The sequence below is a fragment of the Saccopteryx leptura genome, chromosome 1 (genome assembly GCF_036850995.1).
Source record: "Saccopteryx leptura isolate mSacLep1 chromosome 1, mSacLep1_pri_phased_curated, whole genome shotgun sequence".
NCBI classification, from domain to species: Eukaryota; Metazoa; Chordata; class Mammalia; order Chiroptera; family Emballonuridae; genus Saccopteryx; species Saccopteryx leptura.
The window spans coordinates 260917632-260941524 of record NC_089503.1 but is presented as its reverse complement, the minus strand read 5'-3'; the positions used below and the strand labels follow the sequence as shown (position 1 = coordinate 260941524).

The 23893-nt window shown below is 46.2% G+C and overlaps 1 protein-coding gene across 3 annotated transcripts in view; it reads right to left on the bottom strand.

Annotated features, from left to right (window-relative positions):
• GATAD2A (GATA zinc finger domain containing 2A) overlaps window positions 1-18993 on the bottom strand; it is a 122922-nt gene extending 103929 nt beyond the window's left edge. For all 3 annotated transcript variants that reach the window (XM_066350871.1, XM_066350892.1, XM_066350909.1), the window contains exon 1: window positions 18638-18993. The gene's annotated coding sequence lies outside the window, so the exon portion shown is untranslated. The remainder of the gene's footprint in view (window positions 1-18637) is intronic.
• Window positions 18994-23893: the final 4900 nt, after the last annotated feature.

Genomic DNA, 23893 nt, shown 5'->3' with positions numbered 1-23893 from the left:
GGTGACAGGTGGGCTGCTCCAGAGGGCAGCACCAACATCTCCAGCTAGGAAAGCAGGAGTGGGGTTGGGGTTAAATGGTTACAAGGTTTATTTTTGTAATAGGAAGAGAAAACCAAGTGTGTAAATGGAAAAAGCAACAGTGAATCCAAACCTGTTTGGCTTCTCTAATGTTCAAGCTGGTGAATGCTCAGGCTACTTGGACTCAAGGCTGCCTCGGTGTCTGCTACTGGACTAAACAGCAAATAGTTCAGCTGGGTAATTATGAAATATGATGCAATCACCCTCAGATGCCATTCTAAGACTGAAGAAACTCTGAGACAACTAACTATGGCTAGAACCATATCTTTCTCGAAGTTTTCCCTCTATCCTAAGAACAAGGAAGTCAATTAATACTTACAGATCCCAGTTAATATAATACTTTAAAAACACTTGTTATTTAGTTAAAATTTCCTTCCAAAATCACTTTAAATTTCATATCCTTCATAGACCAGATAGATCCTTGCTAATAATAGCTAAGCCACCTTTCATCCTAACCACTACGAAACTATTCTAAATATCTTTCTAATATACTATTTGATACACTTCTAAATACCATCTGAGCCTGTTACTGCACAAAAAAGAGCTGAAGAAAAATTTGGGCCAAAATCCAAGTTCATGTCCTTTTTTTTTTTTTTTTAAGTGAGAGGAGGGGAGATTACTAAGACAGACTCCTGCATGCACCCTGACCAGAATCCACCCAGCAACCCCAGTCTGGGACAATGCTAGAATCAACCAAGTTAGCACCTGAGCTCAGACCAACTGAGCTCAGCACCCAGGACCGATGCTCGAACCAATCAAGCCACTGACTGCAGGAGAGGAAGAAAGAGAAGGTCTGAAAGAAGGAGGGGGAGAGAAACAGATGGTCACTTCTCTTGTGTGCCCTAAGTAGGAATCAAACCCAGGAAGTCCATATGCTGAACTGATGCTCTAGCCACTGGGCCACCCACCAGGGCCTCCTGTCCTCTTTTATACGTTCACATAGTCAAAGTCTTCACAATAGTGTGAAACTGACTAAAAAAGAATAGCATCACTTAATGAAAGGAGTAGCATCACCTTAAACATTCATTAAACTTTTTTTTTTTCTTTTTTCATTTTTCCAAAGCTGGAAACAGGGAGGCAGTCAGACAGACTCCCGCATGTGCCCGACCGGGATCCACCCAGCATGCCCACCAGGGGGCGATGCTCTGCCCATGTGGGGCATCGCTCTATTGCAACCAGAGCCATTCCAGCGCCTGAGGCAGAGGCCACAGAGCAATCCCCAGCGCCTGGGCCATCTTTGCTCCAATGGAGCCTCGGCTACAGGAGGGGAAGAGAGAGACAGAGAGGAAGGAGAGGGGGAGGGGTGGAGAAGCAGATGGACGCTTCTCCTGTGCGTCCTGGCCAGGAATCGAACCCGGGACTCCTGCACGCCAGGCCGATGCTCTACCACTGAGCAAACCGGCCAGGGCCCATTAAACTTTTTTTAATCAGGAAGTTTAAAGTTTCTGGTGGACAAAATTTAAGGTATCTTCTGTGATCAACACTAACAAGAACTATCTAAGAAACCACTCATCCCAAGGGTTGAGCAAGGATAAGGAGCCTGCAGGCACCAGCTGCAAAACTTCACAAGGATGTGGCAGAGAAAGATACAGATTGATTTCAATGCAGAAAAGGCACTCATAGGAAAAGATTGAGGAAGGGGTTGCTCCCCTGCCTGGGGAAGGGCCCAGGACATCTTTGCAGATATGACATTTGAGCCAGCTTTAAAGATGAGCATCTGAGACATCCAGAACAGCAGAGGCAAAAGCCAGAGCTGGCTACACCTAGACTGTGGGGGCTTTGGGGCAAAAAGGGCTGAAAAGAGATAGATTCTTTATACTTTAAACTTTCTAGATGTAGCCCTGTTGGTTAGAGTGTCATCCCGACATGCTGAGGCTGCAGGTTCAATCCCCAGTCAGGGCACATACAAGAATCAAGCAATAACAGCATGAGTAAGTAGAACAAAATAATTGATTATCCTCTCTCTCTCTAAAAAAAGAAAAAAACACAAAACAACTTTCTAGATGCCATTTTCTCTCAAAACACAGAATGAACTATCTACCAGTTACATTCACAATCTAAGCAAACCTGTTTTCTGAGAAGCTCTCTAAAGAATAAACAGTGTATATATTCAAAGATATACGAAGTTTTTATTTTTTTAAGTATTCTTATGAAAAGAGCACTAACCACTTTCCATACTTTGCATTTTTAGTACTCTAAACGCTGAAACTGTTTTCTTTGAGTTTAGGGATAAAATAACCATGAGAGGATTGTTCTTAAGTTTCTTATTTCATCCCAAATTCATGCTCACATGGTAAGATTACAAAGCAATTGGCTAGGAAAAGATTCATTTTATGTGAATTTGATTTTCTCAGTACTTTGATATTTTTAGTCCTTACAGTAATGCTCTATGAAAAATATACAATGGTCTCTCGTCTATCATGGGGGCTAGGTTCCAGAACCCCTGTAATAGGTGAAAATTCATGAGGTAGCAACCTTATATTTACTTTATTATTTATATATATTTAAAGCTTTGTTTTGATTTAATATTCTTTTACTATGTTTTAATTAATATTCTTTATATTTTTATATTGTTTTCAATTTTTTGGCTAGAAAATGCTTATTTTACTGCAAAAATAATTAAAATAATAAATATATAAAAATACCTATTACCGCAAAATCCCGCGATATAGTGAAAAATCCGAGATACAAAATTAGATATATACGATTTTAAAATCCGCAATATAGTGAGACCACAAAAAGTGAACCATGAAATGGTGAGGGATGACTGTACTCATGCATTACGACCGCTACAACAAATGTTATTTTTAAAATCACATTGTCTTTTTTTTTCTTTTTTTTTCTAAGTGAGAGGATGAAGATAGTGAGACAGATCAGGTCCACCCAGCAACCCCTGTCTGGGGCCAATGCTTGACTCAACTAAACTATTTTTAGCACCTGAGCCTGATACACAGACCAACAAGCTATCCTCAGTGCCTGGGGGGGCCAATTTGAGCTCGAACCAATCAACTCACTGGCTGCCGCAGGGAAAAGAGAGAAAAGGGAGGAATGGCGGGGACAGAAGCAGATAGTTGCCTCTTCTGTATGCCCTGACAGGGAATTGAACCTGAGACGTCCATATGCTGGGCCAATGCTCTATCCATTGAGTAAACCAGCCAGGGCCAAATCACAAAATTCTTACACTAGATTAGAAGTTTATGCGAGACAGATAAGCACCCATTTACCTCATCCCTGTCGTGTATGTTGAAAACTTCTCTGTAACAGCTTTCTAGAGATAGGCCACTTTGTCAGCGTATGTGTGCTTTGTTCTGAGTGTCATTTCTATCCACTATTCTGAACCACTCGGTATCTATCTGTACAATGTGAGGTTTAGGCTCCATCTGCAGTTAGCCTCTGAACCACTATTATAGGATTCTGAGCACAAATGCTTCCCTACAGGGTTAAATACAAATAGCTCAGAAGTATCACCATGAACCAGAAGTGTATCTCCCACTCTGTCTTCATCTACATGTATCACAGTATGCAGGGCAGGGAATATCACTTTTGTGTCTATACACGGCTTACAAAAAATGCCTACCTAAGTTTTTTGTTTTTGTTTTTGTTTTTTTGGTTTTAGAGAGAGGAAGGGAGAGAGAGAGACAGAAATACCAACCTGTTCCTGCATGTGCCCTCACGGGGATCAAACCTGCAACCTTTGCGAATTGGGATGATGCTCTGACCAACTAGAGCTGTCTACCTAAGTCTTTGAAAAGTTACTAAATGAACCATGTTTTCTCCCATCCAAGTTCTAGCCATGCCCAACCCTGCTTAGCTTCTAAGATCAGAGGAGATTGGGCACGCTCCGGGTGGTATGGCTGTAGACTGTGAACCATGTTTTCTATGAATTAAAGAATTAAAAAGGAAAATCATGCCTGACCAGGCGGTAGCGCAGCGGATAGAGCGCCGGACTGGGATGTGGAAGACCCAGGTTCGAGACCCCGAGGTCGCCAGCTTGAGCATGGGCTCATCTGGTTTGAGCAAAAATTCACCAGCTTGGACCCAAGGTCGCTGGCTCAAGCAAGGGGTTACTCCGTCTGCTGAAGGCCCATGATCAAGGCACATATGAGAAAGCAATCAATGAACAACTAAGGTGTCACAATGCACAATGAAAAACTGATGATTGATGCTTTTCATCTCTCCGTCCCTGTCTGTCTGTCCCTGTCTATCCCTCACTCTGACTCTCTCTCTCTGTCTCTGTAAAAAAAATAAAATAAAATAAAAAATTTAAAAATTAAAAAAGGGAAAATCATAAAACTAGAAAAAAATGTTTTATGACAGTTTTAAGTCTAGAGGTCAACCTATTCAAACCCACTTAGCAAAGAAAAAGTGTTAATCACATCATCAGCCTGTTAATAAACATCCTTGATTTCAATATGAAGAAAAGCATGTTTTAAAAACTTGGTATCCAGCCTGACCAGGTGGTGGCGCAGTGGATAAAGCAGGGGTTGGGAACCTTTTTGGCTGAGAGAGCCATAAACGCCACATATTTTAAAATGTAATTCCGTGAGAGCCATACAACGACCCATGTACGTTAAGTATTATCCAACAAAAATTTGGTGTTGCCCTGGAGGACAGCTGTGATTGGCTCCAGCCACCCACAACCATGAACATGAGCAGTAGGAAATGAATGGATTGTAATACATAAGAATGTTTTATATTTTTAATGTTATTTTTTTTTATTTTATTTATTCATTTTAGAGAGGAGAGAGAGAGGGAAAGAGAGAGGCAGAGAGAGAGAGAGAGAGAGAGAGAGAGGAGAGAGAGAAGGGGGGAGGAGCTGGAAGCATCAACTCCCATATGTGCCTTGACCAGGCAAGCCCAGGGTTTCGAACCGGCGACCTCAGCATTTCCAGGTTGACGCTTTATCCACTGCACCACCACAGGTCAGGCTGTTATTTTTTTTATTAAAGATTTATCTGCGAGCCAGATACAGCCAACAAAAGTGCCACATCTGGCTCACAAGCCACAGGTTTCCGACCCCTGGGACAGAGCGTCAGACTGGGATGCGGAAGACCCAGGTTTGAGACCCCAAAGTCGCCATCTTGAGCACGGGCTCATCTGGTTTGAGCAAAGCTCACCAGCTTGGACCCAAGGTCGCTGGCTTGAACAAGGGGTTACTCAGTCTGCTGAAGGCCCATGGTCAAGGCATATATGAGAAAGCAATTAATGAACAACTAAGATGTCGCAACAAAAAACTGATGATTGATGCTTCTCATCTCTCTCCGTTCCTGTCTGTCTGTTCCTATCTATCCCTCTCTCTGGCTCTCTTCCTGTCTCTGTAAAAAAAAAAAAAAAAAAGGAAAAACTTGGTATCCAGTTCACACCCAACTTCCCCAATTGTTAAATGGCAGATCATCCAACTTTATATCTCCAAAAGTTTTCCTAATAAGATGGTCCTCTTCCTCCTTCCCTGGTGCCCAGCATTTCACTATAGGTGGCAGGTATACCTAGTTTTCTCCTTCACAGTTTGATAACAAATACCCAGGCCCTCTTTGCATGCTGACCTAGTCAGGCCTACATTCTACCAACTCATGGTTTGAGAAGAGTAAGATCTTTATTTTTTTAATCTTTTCTTTTTTTTCTTTTTTATTTTTTTAGCACGAGAGAGAGAGAGAGAGAGAGAGAGGCAGACAAGGACAGACAGATAGGAAGGGAGAGAAATGAGAAGCATCAAGTTGTTGTGACATGTTAATTGTTCATTGATTCCTTTCTCATGTGTCTTGATGAGGGGGCGGTTTCCAGTTGACCCCATTGGAGTCCTTGTTCAAGCTAGAGATCTTGGGCTCAAGCAACGATCTTTGGGCTCAAGCTAGTGATCATAGGGTCATATCTATGATCCCACACTCAAGCCAGCAACCCAGAGGTCAAGCTGGTGAGCCTCTGCTCAAGCCAGCAACTTTGGGGTTTTGAACCTAGGTCCTTAAGTGTCCCAGGTCAACACTCTATCTACTGCACCACTGCCTGTTCAGGCTCTTTCCTTTCCCCTTTCCTTTCCCCTTCCCTTCCCTTCCCTTTTCTTTCCTTCCCTCCCTCCCTCCCTCCCGCCTGCCTTCCTTCTTCCTTCCTGCCTGCCTGCCTGCCTGCCTTCCTTCCTGCCTGCCTGCCTGCCTGCCTTCCTTCCTTCCTTCTTTTCTTTTTTAATCTTTATTTCAAATTCAGGTCAAAAGTCAACCTTTAATAAAGATTCTCTGAGCCCTGGCCAGATAGCTCAGTTGGTTAGAGCATCATCCTGAAGAGTAGCGGTTGCCACTTCGATCCCTGGTTAGGGCACATAAAGGAATGGATCAATGTTATTGTGTCTCTCTCTCCCCCCTCCTCTAAAAAATCATTAAAATAAACTACTTAAAAAAATATGTTAAAAAAAAAGATACTCTGAGGAGAAGCACCCATCTGCTTCTCCACCCCTCCCCCTCTCCTTCCTCTCTGTCTCTCTCTTCCCCTCCCGCAGCCAAGGCTCCATTGGTGCAAAGTTGGCCCGGGCGCTGGGGATGGCTCTATGGCCTCTGCCTCAGGCGCTAGAATGGCTCTGGCTGCAACAGAGCAACGCCCCAGATGGGCAGAGCATCGCCCCCTGGTGGGTATGCCGGCTGGATCCCAGTCAGGCGCATGCGGGAGTCAGTCTGACTGCCTCATTTCCAACTTCAGAAAAAAAAAATACAAAAAAAAAAAAGATACTCTGAGAGGTTAAACATCAACTTTCAAGTTTTATAGGCCCTGGACAGTTGGCTCAGTGGTAGATAGAGCGTTGGCCTGGCGTGTAGAAGTCCCGGGTTTGATTCCCGGCCAGGGCACACAGGAGAAGCACCCATCTGCTTCTCCACCCTTCCCCCTCTCCTTTCTCTCTGTCTCTCTCATCCCCTCCCACAGCCAAGGCTCCACTGGAGCAAAGTTGACCTGGGTGCTGAGGATGGCTCGATGGCCTCTGTCTCAGGCGCTAGAATGGCTCCAGTTGAAACAGAGCAACAGAGCAACACCCCAGATGAGCAAAGCATTGCCCCCTAGTGGGTTTGCTGATGGATCCCAGTCGGGCACATGTGGGAGTGTCTCTCTGCCTCCCGCTTCTCACTTCAGAAAAAAAATACAAAGAAAAAAAGTTTTATACACATAAAACCTAAACCTTGAAAATACCATGCAAGTTGGCCCTGGCCAGTTGCTCAGTGGTAGAATGTCAGCCCAGCATGTAGAAACCCCGGGTTCAATTCCCAGTCAGGGCACACAGAAGTGACCACCTGCTTCACCACCCCTCCCCTTCCTCTCCCTCCCTCTCCCTCTCTCTCTCTCTCTCTCTCTCTCTCTCTCTCTCTCTTCTGCAGCCATGGCTCAAATGGTTTGTGCAAGTTGGCCCAGGGCACTGAGGATGGCACCATGGCCTCACCTCAGGCACTAAAATAGCTTGCTTGCCAAGGAATGGAGCAGCTGGCTCCAGATGGACAAAGAATCACCTGGTAGGGGGCTTTCCAGGTGGATCTCGGTTGGGGCGCATGCAGGAGTCTGTCTCTCTGCCTCTCACTTAATAAAAAAAAGATAAAAAAAGAAAATACCCTGCAAAAAAGAAAAATAACCTGCAAGTTAAAAAACTGTTATACTATGTGAAGAATTTTATACCATCTTAAATGATAATTCTCAAAAGAAAAAGATTCAGGTCCGACTAGGTGGTGGGGCAGTGGGTAGAACATCAGCCTGGGATGCTAAGAATCCAGGTACGAAACCCTGAGGTCGCCGGCTTGAGTGTGGGCTCACTCGGCTTCAGCATGGGGTTACTGGCTTAAGTGTGGGACCATTGACATGACCCCATGGTTACTGGCTTTAAGGCCAATGTTGCTGGCTTAAGCAAGGGATCACTGGCTCAGCTGGAGACCCCCGGTGAAGGCACATATGAGAAAACAACCAAGGAACAACCAAAGTGCCGCAACTATGAGTTGATGCTTCTCATCTCTCTCCCTCTCTCTCACAAAAGGAAGGAGGAAGGGAGGAAGGGAGGAAGGGAGGGAAAAAGATTCAGAAGCAGCACCCAAATCTGTTCTCTTGAAGCTCCTTAAAAGATTAAACTCCATGCAGACTGCTTACCATTACAAAGAGAGTCTAGATCAGGGGTCCCCAAACTTTTTACACAGGGGGCCAGTTCACTGTCCCTCAGACCATTGGAGGGCCGGACTATAAAAAAAACTATGAACAAATCTCTATGCATACTGCACATATCTTAAAGTAAAAAAAAAAAAAACAGGAACAAATACAATATTTAAAATAAAGAACAAGTAGCCCTGGCCGGTTGGCTCAGCGGTAGAGCGTCGGCCTGGCGTGCGGGGGACCCGGGTTCGATTCCCGGCCAGGGCACATAGGAGAAGCGCTCATTTGCTTCTCCACCCCCCCCTCCTTCCTCTCTGTCTCTCTCTTCCCCTCCCGCAGCCAAGGCTCCATTGGAGCAAAGATGGCCCGGGTGCTGGGGATGGCTCCTTGGCCTCTGCCCCAGGCGCTAAAGTGGCTCTGGTCGCGGCAGAGCGACGCCCCGGAGGGGCAGAGCATCACCCCTGGTGGACGTGCCGGGTGGATCCCGGTCAGGCGCATGCGGGAGTCTGTCTGTCTCTCCCCGTTTCCAGCTTCAGAAAAATACAAAAAAAAAAAAAAGAACAAGTAAATTTTTTTTTTAATATTTATTTTTTATTTTATTTATTCATTTTAGAAAGGAGAGAGAGAGGGAGAGAGAGAGAGAGAGAAACAGAGAGAGAGAAGTGGGAGGAGCAGGAAGCATCAACTCCCATATGTGCCTTGACCAGGCAAGCCCAGGGTTTCGAACCAGCTACCTCAGCATTTCCAGGTCGACGCTTTATCCACTGCGCCACCACAGGTCAGGCCAAGTAAATTTAAATCAACAAACTGACCAGTATTTCAATGGGAACTATGCTCCTCTCACTGACCACCAATGAAAGAGGTGCCCCTTCCGGAAGTGCGGCAGGGGCCGGATAAATGGCCTCAGGGGGCCGCATGTGGCCCATGGGCCATAGTTTGGGGACCCCTGGTCTAGATGATCTAATTTCACTGGCCAGCACTGGCTTCTGATTGAAAAATGCTTATCGAGAGCTCAATATAAATAAGATTTTTGAGTTTAATGTTGTCTACTACTAGGGCATATTTTATATGACTTCCTACCTTTGAGTTCTGAGTTAATGTTAATGTTGGGCTTTACTTATTAAAGGTACCCAGTTCAAACTCTGACTTTTAGATGAGCATCACCTCCTCAAATCAAGGGAACTTACTAGGCTGTTTTTCATCACCAGGTCCTTGCCTGTGCCCATGCTATTCCTCTCCCAGAATATCTAGCCACCTACTAACAAGTAGCCCTCTCCATCCTTCACTCCTTCCTTTGATGACCCTCCAAATCGCCCCCTCCTTCCCTGATCCAACTGTGGCACTTTGCTGCACTTGCCAGTTAATGTACCTATCTTTTCCTAGTAGTCCGGGTTCCTGTGTCCAGCCAGGTCTGACCCCTTAGCAAGTTAGGTAAATATTATTCCTCACCCTCAAAGATGAAGCTTTTACTAGCACTGATAGCAGCCATATAGAGTATAGGTTGAGCCTTTTTCCTAGGACTTACAGTGCCACGTTATGCTTCAGGAGACACTGCACGTCCTTATGGCAAGTACACCCAGTGTAAGGCTACAATGAACTCAGAGAACTCACTGAGAAAAATTAACCAACCCAGGAACCTCTAGATCACGGCCTTTAGTCATGCACAGCACTTGTGGCCCACTGTGGACTGGTGTGCTCTTGGGCAGTATAAACTGCCATAGAATCTGTCCAAACTTGGATCTCAACCTTGAGAAGAACAGTCAGTCTTGATAGGATTCTGTAACAACTTCTTTACAAGACACCTACAATAATCAGATCACTTGCTTCGTTCTTACCATCCCTACCCCACAAATTGGGAGACTGAGGCTCAAAGAACTTAGGCCGCTTACAGTTACGCCACTTTCCTACAGTCACAGAGCCAACAAGTGGTGAAACCTGGATACAGACTCAAGGCTTTCTGGCTCTAAAGCTTCTAGTGCACAGAGCCTGTGGTCCTTTTACAAAGCAACAAAAACAAATAACAGTAAAGGATTCTTCGACAGTACACTCTTGCAGAAAGACCTATTTGCTGTCTGCTTTCCTAAGTTCTATACACCTCTCCAAGAGCATCCCTCTACAGCAGGGGCCCCCAAACTACGGCCTGCGGGCCCGCATGCGGCCCCCTGAGGCCATTTATCCGGCCCCCGCCGCACTTCTGGAAGGGGCACCTCTTTCATTGGTGGTCAGTGAGAGGAGCATAGTTCCCATTGAAATACTGGTTAGTTTGTTGATTTAAATTTACTTGTTCTTTATTTTAAATATTGTATTTATTTCAGTTTTGTCTTTTTACTTTAAAATAAGATATGTGCAGTGTGCATAGGGATTTGTTCATAGTTTTTTTATAGTCCGGCCCTCCAACGGTCTGAGGCACAGTGAACTGGCCCCCTGTGAAAAAATTTTGGGGACCCCTGCTCTACAGGCAAGATCCTGCAGGCAACACTGTGATAATGCAACAGGAAATCATCCTTTTGGCCACCCCGTCAGAGTTCCGAGTTTGTGAGTACATTAGCTAAGCCCCAGAACTGCCAAGTGCTCCCAATTCTAACAAATCAGCTTACCCAAAAAAAAAAAAAATTGTTTTCTATGCTCAAATTGGGACCCAAAAACTCAGCCTGAAAAAAAAAAAAACAACTCAGCCTGGAGGGCAGAGGAATAAGAAGTGAGGAAGAAGCAAGCATCCAAGGACAGCTGAGCCCAGAGGTGGGATCCTGGTCACATGCACAACTGCATTACTTATTTACACCCACTTCTGGCCTCTTCACCTTCATAGTCAGTACTTGGGTAGAAGAAAAGAAAAAGAAGACAAACTAACCAGAAACTCTCCTTGTAATACCCTCTTCCTCTATCCTGGAGTCCATGCCCCAGTATCCACCCCTCTCTCTGGCTCCCTCACCAATATACTTACCTAAGAAAAGCATCTGTCACCTTACTGATCTATGTGGGCCAACATCCAATCTGGCCACAAGGCCCTGGCTGGGTAGCTCAGTTGGTTGGTGGTGCCTCGACATGCCAAGGTTGCAGAATCAATCCCTAGTCAGGGCACATACATAAATCAACCAGTGACAGCATGAGTAAATGGAACAACCAATCAATGTTTCTCGCACTCTCTACCTTCCTCTCTAAAAATCAATAAATAAAAGTTTAAAAATTAAATAAATAATCTGGCTACAACACAGGAAAGTCAAAATAGCCCTTTGCCAAACCCAGTGTAAGTGGGAACCCAAGGACGGAGGGAACTCCATGTACCATGAACCCACCAATACACAACAAAGCAGTCTATCTATCTGAAACCTCATTTTTCCTATGCTGTAAGTAACAACCAAACACTTTCCTCATCTGAATTTATTATTATTTTTTTTTTGCATTTTTTGAAGCTGGAAACGGGGAGGCAGTCAGACAGACTCCCGCATGCGCCTGATCAGGATCCACCCGGCATGCCCACCAGGGGGCAATGCTCTGCCCCTCTGGGGCGTCGCTCTGTTGCATCCAGAGCCATTCTAGCGCCTGAGGCAGAGGCCACAGAGCCATCCTCAGCGCCCAGGCCATCTTTGCTCCAATGGAGCCTTGGTTGCGGGAGGGGAAGAGAAAGACAGAGAGGAAGGAGAGGGGGAGGGGTGGAGAAGCAGATGGGCGCTTCTCCTGTGTGCCCTAGCCGGGAATCGAACCCGGGACTCCTGCACGCCAGACCGACGCTCTACCACTGAGCCAACTGGCCAGGGCCTCGTCTGAATTTATTTTAAGGTTTCAAATAAGGCAGGAAGGGCTTTTAGAGCTGTTTATCTCTGCATAATATGCACTGCCATGAAGAAATGCCACAGAATTCCAAAAACATGCTGCCGTGAACTTCAAGAAAAGCAAAGTTGAAAATGCTCCTGGCTGTGGCCATCCGAGACTCTCTCTATTTACTCCAAAATTACAGCCACAGTCTTCCTGAATAAAACAGTGCCAACAGCCAACAATCAACTGGGAGAATGCCATAATTTCTACCACCTTATATAGAGAGAAAACAGAAGCAAGAAGCCCAGTGAAGACATGCAAAGGGTAGTTAAGTTTCACTTCTAAATCTCCAAGAAACTCCACCCCAAGCTCCCAACATCCAGGGATATTCCCAAAGAAGCACTACAATATTCTTTCTTTCATTTGTTTACTTGTCTGTGACTGGGATGTAAGATCCTTGAAGGCCTAATGCACCTGTCCTGCTTACTACTAGACCCCCAGCACCAAGCATGGTACACCTGGTACAAGGTAGGCACACAACCATTGCTGAATTATTTGCTGGCATAGAAAATCACATGAGCCAAAACATTTTCAATCTAATTTAAGTTGCACTTAAAAAAACAACAACAACCTGCGGTAAATAAAGCCCTTCCTTGAGAGCTCTAATGTCCCTTAGAGGCCAGTTTGGAAGACTGAATTTGTATAAACAAAGGCAGCCAGGTTGAAGACAGGATAAAGCCAAGCTTAATACCAGAAATTAAAAATAACACCATCCAGCCTGGCCTGTGGTGGCACAGTGGATAGAGCATTGACCTGGAACACTGAAGCCACCAGTTTGAAACCCTGGGCTTGCCTGGGCAAGGCACATACAACAAGCAAGCAGTGAACAATTAAAGTGAAGCAACTATGAGTTGATACTTCTCGCTTTCTCCCTCACTCTGTAAAATCAATAAATAAAATATTTAAATACATATATACATATACCTATACATATATATATATATATAAAACACCATCCATTCATTTGAATGGAACGACTTGATATAGTAGTTATTTCCCAATTGCAAAAGAGGTCAACTTCTTTCTTATCACCAAGATCCCACAGGGATTTAATGCCCCCTTTGCTGTGTCCAACAGGAAGGAAACCCTGACTTCCCTAGCTATTTCAGTTATATAAATCAACAGTTTATTGTTCACAGTTAGAAAGTAGGCAGTGTTGGGACCCACATGCCTTTTAGAGCTGCCCACCAATGGATAATCATGTTACATTACATCTAATAAATGTACATAGATCAATATTATTTCTAATTATCCAAGAGTTTTTATTGCTGTAAGGATCTTTCAATTCAAAAAAGAAAGGTTCAAAAAACTTCCTGTTAGATAAGAGACTGGGCAGTGGCACCACTATCAACCAGAGTGAAGTCTGTGGCACACAAGGGACACAGCATAATTTCAAAAAGGATAGTGATTCCCTTTAAAGTTGTTTACCTGATTTCTTACACATTAAAAATAATAAACTCTGCTCCTTTCTCATATACGAAATAACTGACCTTAAAAGAATTAAGAAAAATTTAAGATTGGTGAGTATTTCTAGGCCACAATAGTAAAGTCACTGTGTGTGTGTGTGTGTGTGTGTGTGTGTGTGTGTGTGTGTGTGTGTGTCAGACAGAGACACAAAGGGAGGTATTGGTGATATTTCAAGAAACGGAAAAAACCCTTTTCTTCAAACTTGGGAGCAGCCAACAGGGACTGAGCTCAGGTTTTCATCCATTATTTCCCCTTGGGTTTTAACTATCAGGGGTAAATGCCATCTGTCTCCACACTACTAAGCTAAAAAGGCTGGGCCCAACTCACAGCCATGATTATGATTTTAGGGCTCTCACTAATTGCTAAGAAAGAATCCTCTCAAAAAACAAACAAAAAAAAAACCTGTCCTGCCCACCTCAGCCTTCACCACCACCAGAGGCAGAGTTAGCATCTCCACAGCCCTCTCTATCCTGGGAGCTCAAGGTGAATTCTGATCTCTTCAAGGCACTAAGCCACACCCTGGCCCTCTCAAGGTACTATTGTGTAGCACCAAATGCCTTTGTACATCGCTTTCCCAGTCTTTTGTTCCCAAATCTGATCCATTTCCCCAAAAGAACAGTTATTTCAAGGATCTAATGTCTAAGAGACCACTCACCATATAACTGCTCCACATCACTCACTCAAGCAGTCCCAAAGTATGGATATTATCCTTTAGGTTTATGGTTCTCCTACTATTTTCTTCCCATAATTCTTAGAGTTTGTTATAATCTTCTATCTTGCCTATGGTCTAATTACAGTAATACAGCTCCCTACTTGGCCTTAACTCACAAATTAACCCATTTTACAGAAGGAGAAGGCAAGGCCAAGGCAAACAGAAATGTCTGCCGCACAGCAAATCCACCTACATCTACTATCTGAACACATAAAAATTCAATGAGACCCAGGGGGGCAGTGAGCTTTGCAAGAGACATACCAAGTTTCTTTTTCCTTTTTTTTTTTCCACTTACTTTATTAGTTTTAGAGAGAGAAGAAGGGAGAGACAGAAGCATAGATCTGTTCTCATATGTGCCCTGACCAGGGATCAAACCCACAAGCTTTGCGCTTCTGGACAAAGCTCTAACCAACTAAGCTATCCGACCAGGGACAAGTTTTTTTTCTCTTTGGGCATATTTAGCCTTGGCAAAATGTCAAGTGCTTCCTGGCCTGGGAGTGCAGGGCAGAACCCTAATCTCCTGAGCACAACAACCAACCTTTATTGCACACCAACCATGAGATAGAGACTGTGCTAGCTGCCTCCTGTTCATTGTCTCAAATTCATTCATTCATACCTCTAGAAAGCACTTCCCATATGTGTCTTCACACACATTCACAGAGATGTAACTCCTCAAATACATATTTAATAACATGCCAATTTTGTGGTATAACTTGTCCAAGACCACAAAACTAGGAAGGCCAGACCCAGAACCTGAATCAGGTCCTTCTGACTTCAAAGCTCTGTCTTCCCTAATATCCTACCTAGCTGTTCCTGTGGGTTTCATTTAAAATAATAAATATGCCTGGCCTGTGGTGGCACAGTGAATAGAGTGTCGATCTGGAATGGTGAGATCTCTCGTTAAAACCCTGTGCTTGTCCAGTCAAAGCACATACAATAAGCAAGCAATGAACAACTAAAATGAAGCAACTATGAGACTGAGTTAATACTTCTCTCTGCCCCCACCCCTCCTCTCTGTAAAATCAATAAATAAAATCTTCAAAATAGAATAATAGCCTGACCAGGCGGTGGCGCAGTGGATAAGAGCGTCGGACTAGGACATGGAGGACCCAGGTTCGAAACCCCGAGGTCGCCAGACTGAGCGCGGGCTCATCTGGTTTGAGCAAGGCTCACCAGTTTGAGCCCAAGGTCACTGGCTCTAGCCCACTGGTCAAGGCACATATGAGAAAGAAATCAATGAACAACTAAGGTACCACAACAACGGTTTGATGCTTCTCATCTCTATCCCTTCCTGTCCGTTTGTCCCTACCTATTCCTCTCTCTGTCTGTCTCTGTCTCTGTTATAACAATAAAATGAAATGAAATGAAATAAAATAAAATAAAAATACCCTAGCCAGATACCCCAGTTGGTCAAAGCATTGTCCCGCAGCAGAGAGGTTGCCAGTTTGATCCCTGGTCAGTGCACATACAGGAAAAGATTTGTTCCTGTCTCATTCATTTATTCTCTCTCTCTCTCCCTTCCTCTCCCTTTAAAATTAATAAATTTTAAAAAAAATTTACTTTAAAAAATAAATAATAAATATGTGCCAGAATTTCTCTGCCCTGTCTCAGGGAACCCTAAACACTGAACTTCCCATCATCTTCCCCTGCCCTTCAGGGCAGTACCTACAGCTGACCAGGAAGAGGTAGTAGAAGAGCAACCAGGTCTGCAGCAGCTTCTTGCCTGGACTTGACTACCCCAGGAGCAAAGGGCCCAGGAAATTCTCCAAGCACTTCTCCACAGAAGAAAATAGCTCGAGTTGAAACTTGTGTCCACATGGTCCACCAACAGATTTAGAATTCAAATTATAGCCTCGGCAGGAGTCTTCACAAAGGACTCAAATTTAAGCAAGACCCAGATGGAAACAAACAGGAGAGAGACAGCCTTAAGTCAAACTGTAAAGTGAACTGCAGTTCTAGCAGAGTCAGACGAAGAACTCACTGAAATGCTAAACCAAACAGGAGTTCAGCCTATATTTTAAAACTCCACTTCAGGAACATTCTCTCCACATTTTTGGCCTGAAACTTGTGCATGGACACAACGTGGTTACAAGGTTACTCAGGTTTCAAACTGAGTTCACTCCTGTCCTTTGGACCATCTCTCAATGCCAGCATTCATCTACTTGGGCTCCAGAGAGCTCTGCGTTTGGCAAAGCAGATAAAATTAGCTATTGGAATAAACTCGGAATCTAGGGTGGGCCATTAAAAAAGTACACATAAGATTTGTAGGCCCTGGCCGGTTGGCTCAGTGGTAGAGCGTCGGCCTGGTGTGCAGGAGTCCCGGGTTTGATTCCTGGCCAGGGCGCACAGGAGAAGCGCCCATCTGCTTCTCCACCCCTCCCCCTCTCCTTCCTCTCTGTCTCTCTCTTCCCCTCCCGCAGCCGAGGCTCCATTGCATTGGAGCAAAGATGGCCCGGGCACTGGGGATGGCTCCTTGGCCTCTGCCTCAGGCGCTAGAGTGGCTCTGGTTGCAACAGAGCAACGCCCCAGATGGGCAGAGCATCGCCCCCTGGTGGGCGTGCCAGGTGGATCCCGGTCGGCCGCATGCGGGAGTCTGTCTGACTGCCTCCCCATTTCCAACTTCAGAAAAATAAAAAAATAAAAAAAATAAAAAAGATTTGTAAAAGCCATGTAAAAACTTCCTTTGGCCAAGTGAACTCACCTAAAACTTAGAGAAATGAAGTCAAAACCCCTTTCCCTTGTCTCCCTTCTACCCTTCCTGGATCTAAGGTGACCCATTTCCTGCTTCTTGGTTTGCCTTTCAAACCAGAGTGGCCCACAAACCGAGGAGCCTCTAGTGATCAAGGGGTAAATCAGAGGACCTAGGGAGAGAAAATGTAGCAGAAAGATATGGAAGAGCATTTTTCTTCTCCCCACCTCTACCTTTTTTTTTTCAGGGGAAGGGGGCGGGGGGTTGTTACACTACGCAGGAGGACTAAGGCACGGGACAGGAAGTGGATCAGTCAGTCCCACAGCTTGACAGTATGATAATGGACGAACAATTTTCAGGCCCTGTCCTGGCCTGCCAACACAGTTGTTGCCCCATGGCTCAAAAATGGAGTAACCAAGGTGGTCATCTGGCAACAGCTCCTGCTCACAAATCTAACCGGTCTTAAAGGACAGGAGAAAATAGTGGGGGGGTTTTGTTTGTTTTGCCTCTCTGTCTCCCAATTCCCCTTTCAGCCAAAATCCCTCAGGTCCCTGGAAGCTGAGATAAAAGTTCAGAGAAGATCCCCAATCTGGCAAGAAAGACTGAAGGGAAGGCCCATTTCTTCTTCCACTATGGAGGGAAGCTAGTGCCACAAACAGAAATAAGGGAATCCTCAAGTGCCAAGGAAAAGTTTCTCCCTGAGCGAATCAAGAAAGGAAAGATAAATCAAAAACTAAAAAATTAAAAGAAATTAAAAAAATTTTTAAAGATAATCAGGAGGAAAACCTCAGGAAAGGAGAAATGTCCTCAAGTAAGTGAGAAGGAAACACCTTGGGATGCGAGGAGACCCCTCAGAGAAGTGAAGAAATCCACTATGTCTGCCATCAGACGAGGGTATATTTTAGAAATGTGGAGGCACAGTTCCAGGATGTGAGGAGCCCTTAGGAGTGAGACATCTCATATTAGGGGGAGAACCTCTGCAGAAGCCAGGGACCCCTCCAAACATTGCAGCATCGATATATTATTAGGGACGCCAAAAGAAATGGAAAATATTTTGGTAAAGTGAGGAATTTTTTCTCCAGAAACTAATAGTCCAATCAGATATGTACGATACTTGGAAGAAGGAGGTCACCCAAACAAATGAGGACAGAACAGCAGGAAGAGTATCTCAGAAAAGCAGAGGTAAAGGGGACCGTGAAAAATGATAAGACGCCTTAGAAAAGCAGGACGAAAAGGGGCACAACAGAAAAGTGCGACAACAGGTCAAAGAAGCTGGGATCTCCTCAGAGAATGTAGTGGGGGGATCCCTGGAAAAGCGGGAAGGTCTCATCAGAGAAGTGGGCTCCCCCAGAAAAGTGAGGGGAGGGTCCCCCAGAAGCAGGAGTGTGTCCTGGGAGAAGCGGGGTTCCCCAAGGAAGCAGGGAATCCCTACAGAGACTGGTGGTCCCAGAGAGTTGGAGGGTGTCCTCGGAGAGGCAAGTCCCTCAGAAAAGTGGAAGGTCCATCAGAGAAGGGGCTCCCCTCAGAAAAATAGGGGCATGCCGGAGAGGCAGGTCCCCACAGAAAAGTAGGGTCCCTCACAGAAGGAGGATCCTTCAGAGAGTCGGGGGGTCCCCACTCAGACGTGGAGTATTCCTCAAGAAGCTAGTCCCCTCAGACAAGGGGGTCACGCACTGGAGGCGGTCTCCTCGGAGAAGCGGAAGCCCCAGAGAAGACCGGGACACCGGAAGCTGGGGACCCGCCACCAGCGGCGCCGGCCCCCCACTCACCGAAGTTGCTCGGCGCCTCCAAGGGCAGCTGCTGGGTCCCAGGCGGCCTCGGGCGACAGAGTCGGGTCCGGTCCGCTCAGGTCCCGTGGCAGCAGCTTCCTCAGGTGGCGCCCGCAGTGGCGACGACGGACAGCGGACCGACCGACTGCGCGGGCGGCGCGAGGCGCACTCAAGCGGCAGGGTTGCGCGTGCGCGGGCCGGGGCGCTGACCCTGAGCGGGTGGAGCCGCCGCGCCGCGCTTGGAGCCGCGGCTCGGTCTGCCCTCCCGGTCTTACACTGAAATTGCCCGCTTCGCAGCTCGGCTTCCCCGGTTGCTAGGCAGATTTCGTCTCGCACACTTCCGGGTTGAAGCACGTCTCACCGAGTGGCGGCGCCGCAGACCAATGAGGTCCGAACGGGGTTTCTGAGATCCTCGCCCCACAGTGGGCGTGACCAGCCTCACGACGGACAGCGTCCGACGGCCAATGAGCATGCGGGCCGGCTCGCCCTAGGGATCGCGCCGGCGGCCTGGGCGGGCCCGAGGGGGTTGGGAGGGATAGACCGCAGTGACTGACAGATAGCCTGCTAATGATAGAGTGGAACGGGCCTCAGAGCCAGTCAAGACCCTGAGGGGGCGGGCCTAGGCTTAGGGGCGGGAACGCCGCGAAGGGCGGGGCCTGGGAGACGCGTCAATCCGTGGCCGGCTCGCTCGGACCCTGGAAGGCGGTTCGACTGGGCAGCTAGGTGGCCAACTGGCTTGGCTGGGGGTTCCCCGCAGTGCTCAGCAGGGGCGTCCCACCCACAATGCACCGGAGGCACCCTGGGCTGGGCGGGCGTGGAGCCGATACGCCTGGTGATAGGCGGGGTCGCGTAAGGCGCGCTCTAAGGAGACTGGTCGAGCTATGGCTCCACCCTATTCTCGAGGGGATTCATTTTTCCAGTTCTCTTTCCTGACTGGAGTTGTAGGTCTGATCCCCTTCTGAAGAGAAATTTGGGGATTTTTGCCCTGGTCCCTGTTCTGAGAAGAATCTTAAGGATTCTTTGCCTGGCTTTAGTTCTTTTTATTTAATTTTTTAAATTAATTTATTTATTTTTGCCTGGCCCCAGTTCTAAGGAGAATCTTAAGGAATCTTGCCGATACCCCCTCTTCTGGAGAGAATCTTGGAAGTTCTTGCCCTGCCCGCTTTTCTCAGGAGAATTGCCAGGATAAGACTAATTTTGTAGATTGGGAATCTCAACTCTCTTTAGTAAGAAAACTTGAGGGGCTCAGGCTTCTGCTCCCTTTACTAAGGAGAACTTGGAGAATTCAGGACCCCAAATTCATTGTCTTTCCTGATTAGTATTTAGGGAGCACACCCTGCCTCTTCTGAGCGTTACTGGGGTCGTCTTCCTCCCTTGTCTGAAGAGCAGTGGGGGTTTGGCGCCCTAGCCTTTCTACCTGAAGTTAACTTGGGAAATTATCTTGTGTGTCCCCTAACCAGAGGAGAAATTTGGAACCTCAAGCACCCCTCCTCTCAACAGAGAGGACTTGCAGGAGACGGGTGCTTCCTCAATCCTTTTCTTTTTTCTTTTCTTTTTTTAATTTTATTTATTTTGTCACAGTGACAGAGAGTCAGAGAGAGGGACAGACAGGAAGGGAGAGAGATGAGAAGCATCAATTCTTAATTGTGGCACCGTAGTTGTTCACTGATTGCTTTCTCATATGTGCCTTGACTGGGGGTGGAGGGGGTCTACAGCAGACTGAGTGACTCCTTGCTTGAACCAGCGACCTTTGGCTCAAGCTGGTGAGCTTTGCTCAAACTAGATGAGCCTGCGCTCAAGCTGGCGACCTCAGGGTCTCGAACCTGGGTCCTAAGCATCCCAGTCCGACGCTCTATCCACTGCACCACCACCCAGTCAGGCTTTTTTTTTTTTTTTTTAAACAGAGACAGAGAGAGGGATAGATAGGGACAGACAGACAGGAACAGAGAGATGAGAAGCATCAATCATCAGTTTTTCGTTGTGCATTGCGACACCTTAGTTGTTCATTGATTGCTTTCTCATATGTGTCTTAACCCTGGGGCTACAGCAGACCGAGTAACCCCTTGCTTGAGCCAGCGACCATGGGTCCAAGCTGGTGAGCTTTGCTCAAACCAGATGAGCCCGCAGTCAAGCTGGCGACTTCGGGGTCTCGAACCTGGGTCCTCTGCATCCCAATCCGACGTTCTATCCACTGCGCCACTGCCTGGTCAGGCCCTCCTCAATACTTTTACAAAAGAAATGTCAGGAAGTTGTGCTTGAGCTTTTTCTAAGGAGTATCTGATTGTTGCAGGAAAGGTTCTTTTTTACCTAAGAATTGTGACCATTTGACTCTTCCCTAGAAAACGGTAGGGAGTTACACTTCCTTTCTATTTTTCTCTTTAATATTTTTATTTATTTAGAGAGAGAGGAATGGAGAGAGGAGAGTGAGAAGCATCAACTCATAATTGCTCCACTTTATTTGTGCATTGATTGCTTCTCATACCTGCCTTGACCCAAGGGTTCCAGCTCATGCAGTGACCTCTCACTCAAGTCAGTGACCTTAGGATCATGTCAGTTATCTCAGGCTCAAGCTGGTGACCTCAGAGTTTCTAACTGGTGATCTCAGTGTCCTAGGCCGGTGCTCTATCCACTGTGCCACCACCAGTCAGGCTATATTTCCTTTTTGGAAAGGCTACCCATTTAGTCCTTTCCCTCCCCCTTTTTTTCTTTTTTTTTAAATTGATTTTGGAGAGAGAGGAAAGGAAAGAGAGAGAAAAACATCAATTTGTTGTTCCATTTATTTATGCATTCATTGGTTGATTCTTGTGGGTGCTCAGACCAGGGATCAAATACACAACCTTGGCATATTGGGATGACACTCTAAACAACTTAGCCGAGACTCTTTCCTCCCCCCTTTTAAAAAAATTTCCCAGCCTGACCAGGCGGTGGCGCAGTGGATAGAGCGACAGACTGGGATGTAGAGGACCCAGGTTCGAGACCCCTAGGTCGCCAGCTTGAGCGCGGGCTCATCTGGTTTGAGCAAGGCTCACCAGCTTGAACCCAAGGTCCCTGGCTCAAGCAAGGGGTTACTCGATCTGCCAAAGGCCCGCAGTCAAGGCACGTTTGAGAAGGCAATCAATGAACAACTAAGGTGTTACAACGCTCAATGAAAAACTAATGATTGATGCTTCTCATCTCTCTCCGTTCCTGTCTGTCCCTGTCTATCCCTCTCTCTGACTCACTCTCTGTCTCTGTAAAAAAAATAAATAAATAAAATCTTTAAAAAAATGAAAATTTTTTTAAAAATTTTTTATTGATTTTTAGAGAGAGAAAAAAAACCAGAAACATCAATTTGTTCCGGTATGTGCCCTGACCAGGGATCAAACCCACATCCTTTGCATACCAGAACGATGCTTTAACTAAGTTATCTGGCCAGGGCTGGGCCTCCCTGTTTTGTTTTGTTTTTCTTCTTTTCCAAGTGAGAGGAGAGGAGATATAGAGACAGACTCCATATGCACCCTGACCAGGACCCACCCGGCAGCCCCTGTCTGTGGGCTGATGCTCTGCCCATCTAGAGCCAGGCTCAAAACCGAGCTATTTTTAGTGCCTGAGGCGGAGGCTCCACAAGCCATCATGAGCACCTGTGGCTGCTGTGCTTGAACAGATCTGAGCCATGGCCATGGGAGGAAAAGAAGAGAGAGAAGAACGGGGAGAAGGAGGGGTAGAGAAGCAGATGGTTGCTTCACCTGTGTATCCTGACCAGGAAACAAACCCGAGGCACCCATGCACCAGGCCAACACTCTACCACTAGCCAACCAGCCAAAGCCTGGGGCTCCCCTTTTTTAAGGAGAATTTTTCCATGCAGCTGTCTACTCTCCCAATGGTCAAATTTGTTGCCCTTCCTGATTCTGTTCCCTGTTTTCCAGTTTCCTTCTCTGCTGAGAGGTGCCCTTCCAAGAAGCATTTTTGCTTTCCACCCACTTCCAAATAAAACTAATCAGTCACTCAAACTCTGCTGTAGCAGATGTCATAGCCTAACAGGTGTCAGAAGCCTTAGCCTCTGTCTTCCCCTTGTTGGTCTGAACTTCTTGCATGATTTACCCCCCAGAGAACCTAGCTTTACCCTTAATAGGGAACTAAATGTTCATTGAATCCAATGGGTAAATAAAGAAGGCAGCAATGAAAAAGACCCATAACATTGTAAGGACTTAATATGACAAACTGTTATCCCCCTCTCTTTGTACACAGAAATGTGCAAGATGTTGAGATACCTAAATTATAGGACATAACTTGTGACCCAAGATGAACACAACAAAGGAAAATAGGCTTCTTAGGCAAGGCAGAATGTTACATTCAAGAGATACCAAGAGCCTGACCTGTGGTGGCGCAGTGGATAAAGCGTTGACCTGGAAATCCTGAGGACGCCGGTTCGAAACCCTGGGCTTGCCTGGTCATGGCACATATGGGAGTTGATGCTTCCTGCTCCTCCCCCTTCTCTCTCTCTGTTTCTCTCTCTCTCTCCTCTCTAAAAATGAATAAATAAAATTTAAAAAAAAAAAAAAAAAAAAGAGATACCAAGAAAATGTTGGCCCTGGCCAGTTGGCTCAGCGGTAGAGCGTCGGCCTGGCGTGCAGGAGTCCCGGGTTCGATTTCCGGCCAGGGCACACAGGAGAAGCGCCCATCTGCTTATCCACCCCTCCCCCTCTCCTTCCTCTCTGTCTCTCTCTTCCCCTCCCGCAGCCGAGGCTCCATTGGAGCAAAGTTTGCCTGGGCGCTGAGGATGGCTCTGTGGCCTCTGCCTCAGGCGCTAAAATGGCTTTGGATGCAACAGAGTGACGCCCCAGAGGGGCAGAGCATCGCCCCCTGCTGGGCATGCCGGGTGGATCCCGGTTGGGCACATGCGGGAGTCTGTCTGACTGCCTCCCTGTTTCCAGCTTTGGAAAAATGAAAAAAAAAAAAAAGAAAATGTTGTAGAAATATAGAGGAGGAAGTGATTAAGTGAGATAATGAATGTGAAAGTGCTTTGTAAACCATGAAGCAGTGTATTAGTGTGGAAAGGATTATTGTTATTGTTACAAGTAGGCTGACATTCCTGTAAGAAAAGTAAAAACAAAAACCTAAGAGTCACAGGTATGGGAGGTTGGCAGTGAGCCCTTTGGGGCCTGACTCCCTGAGTGAGCTGAGCCTGGACCCATGTGACAAGGCTGAGAGAGTCCTTGACTAAGGAAGAAAGCCACTGGAAACATGAAAGCAACATGTTCCCAGAGCACCTTGTTT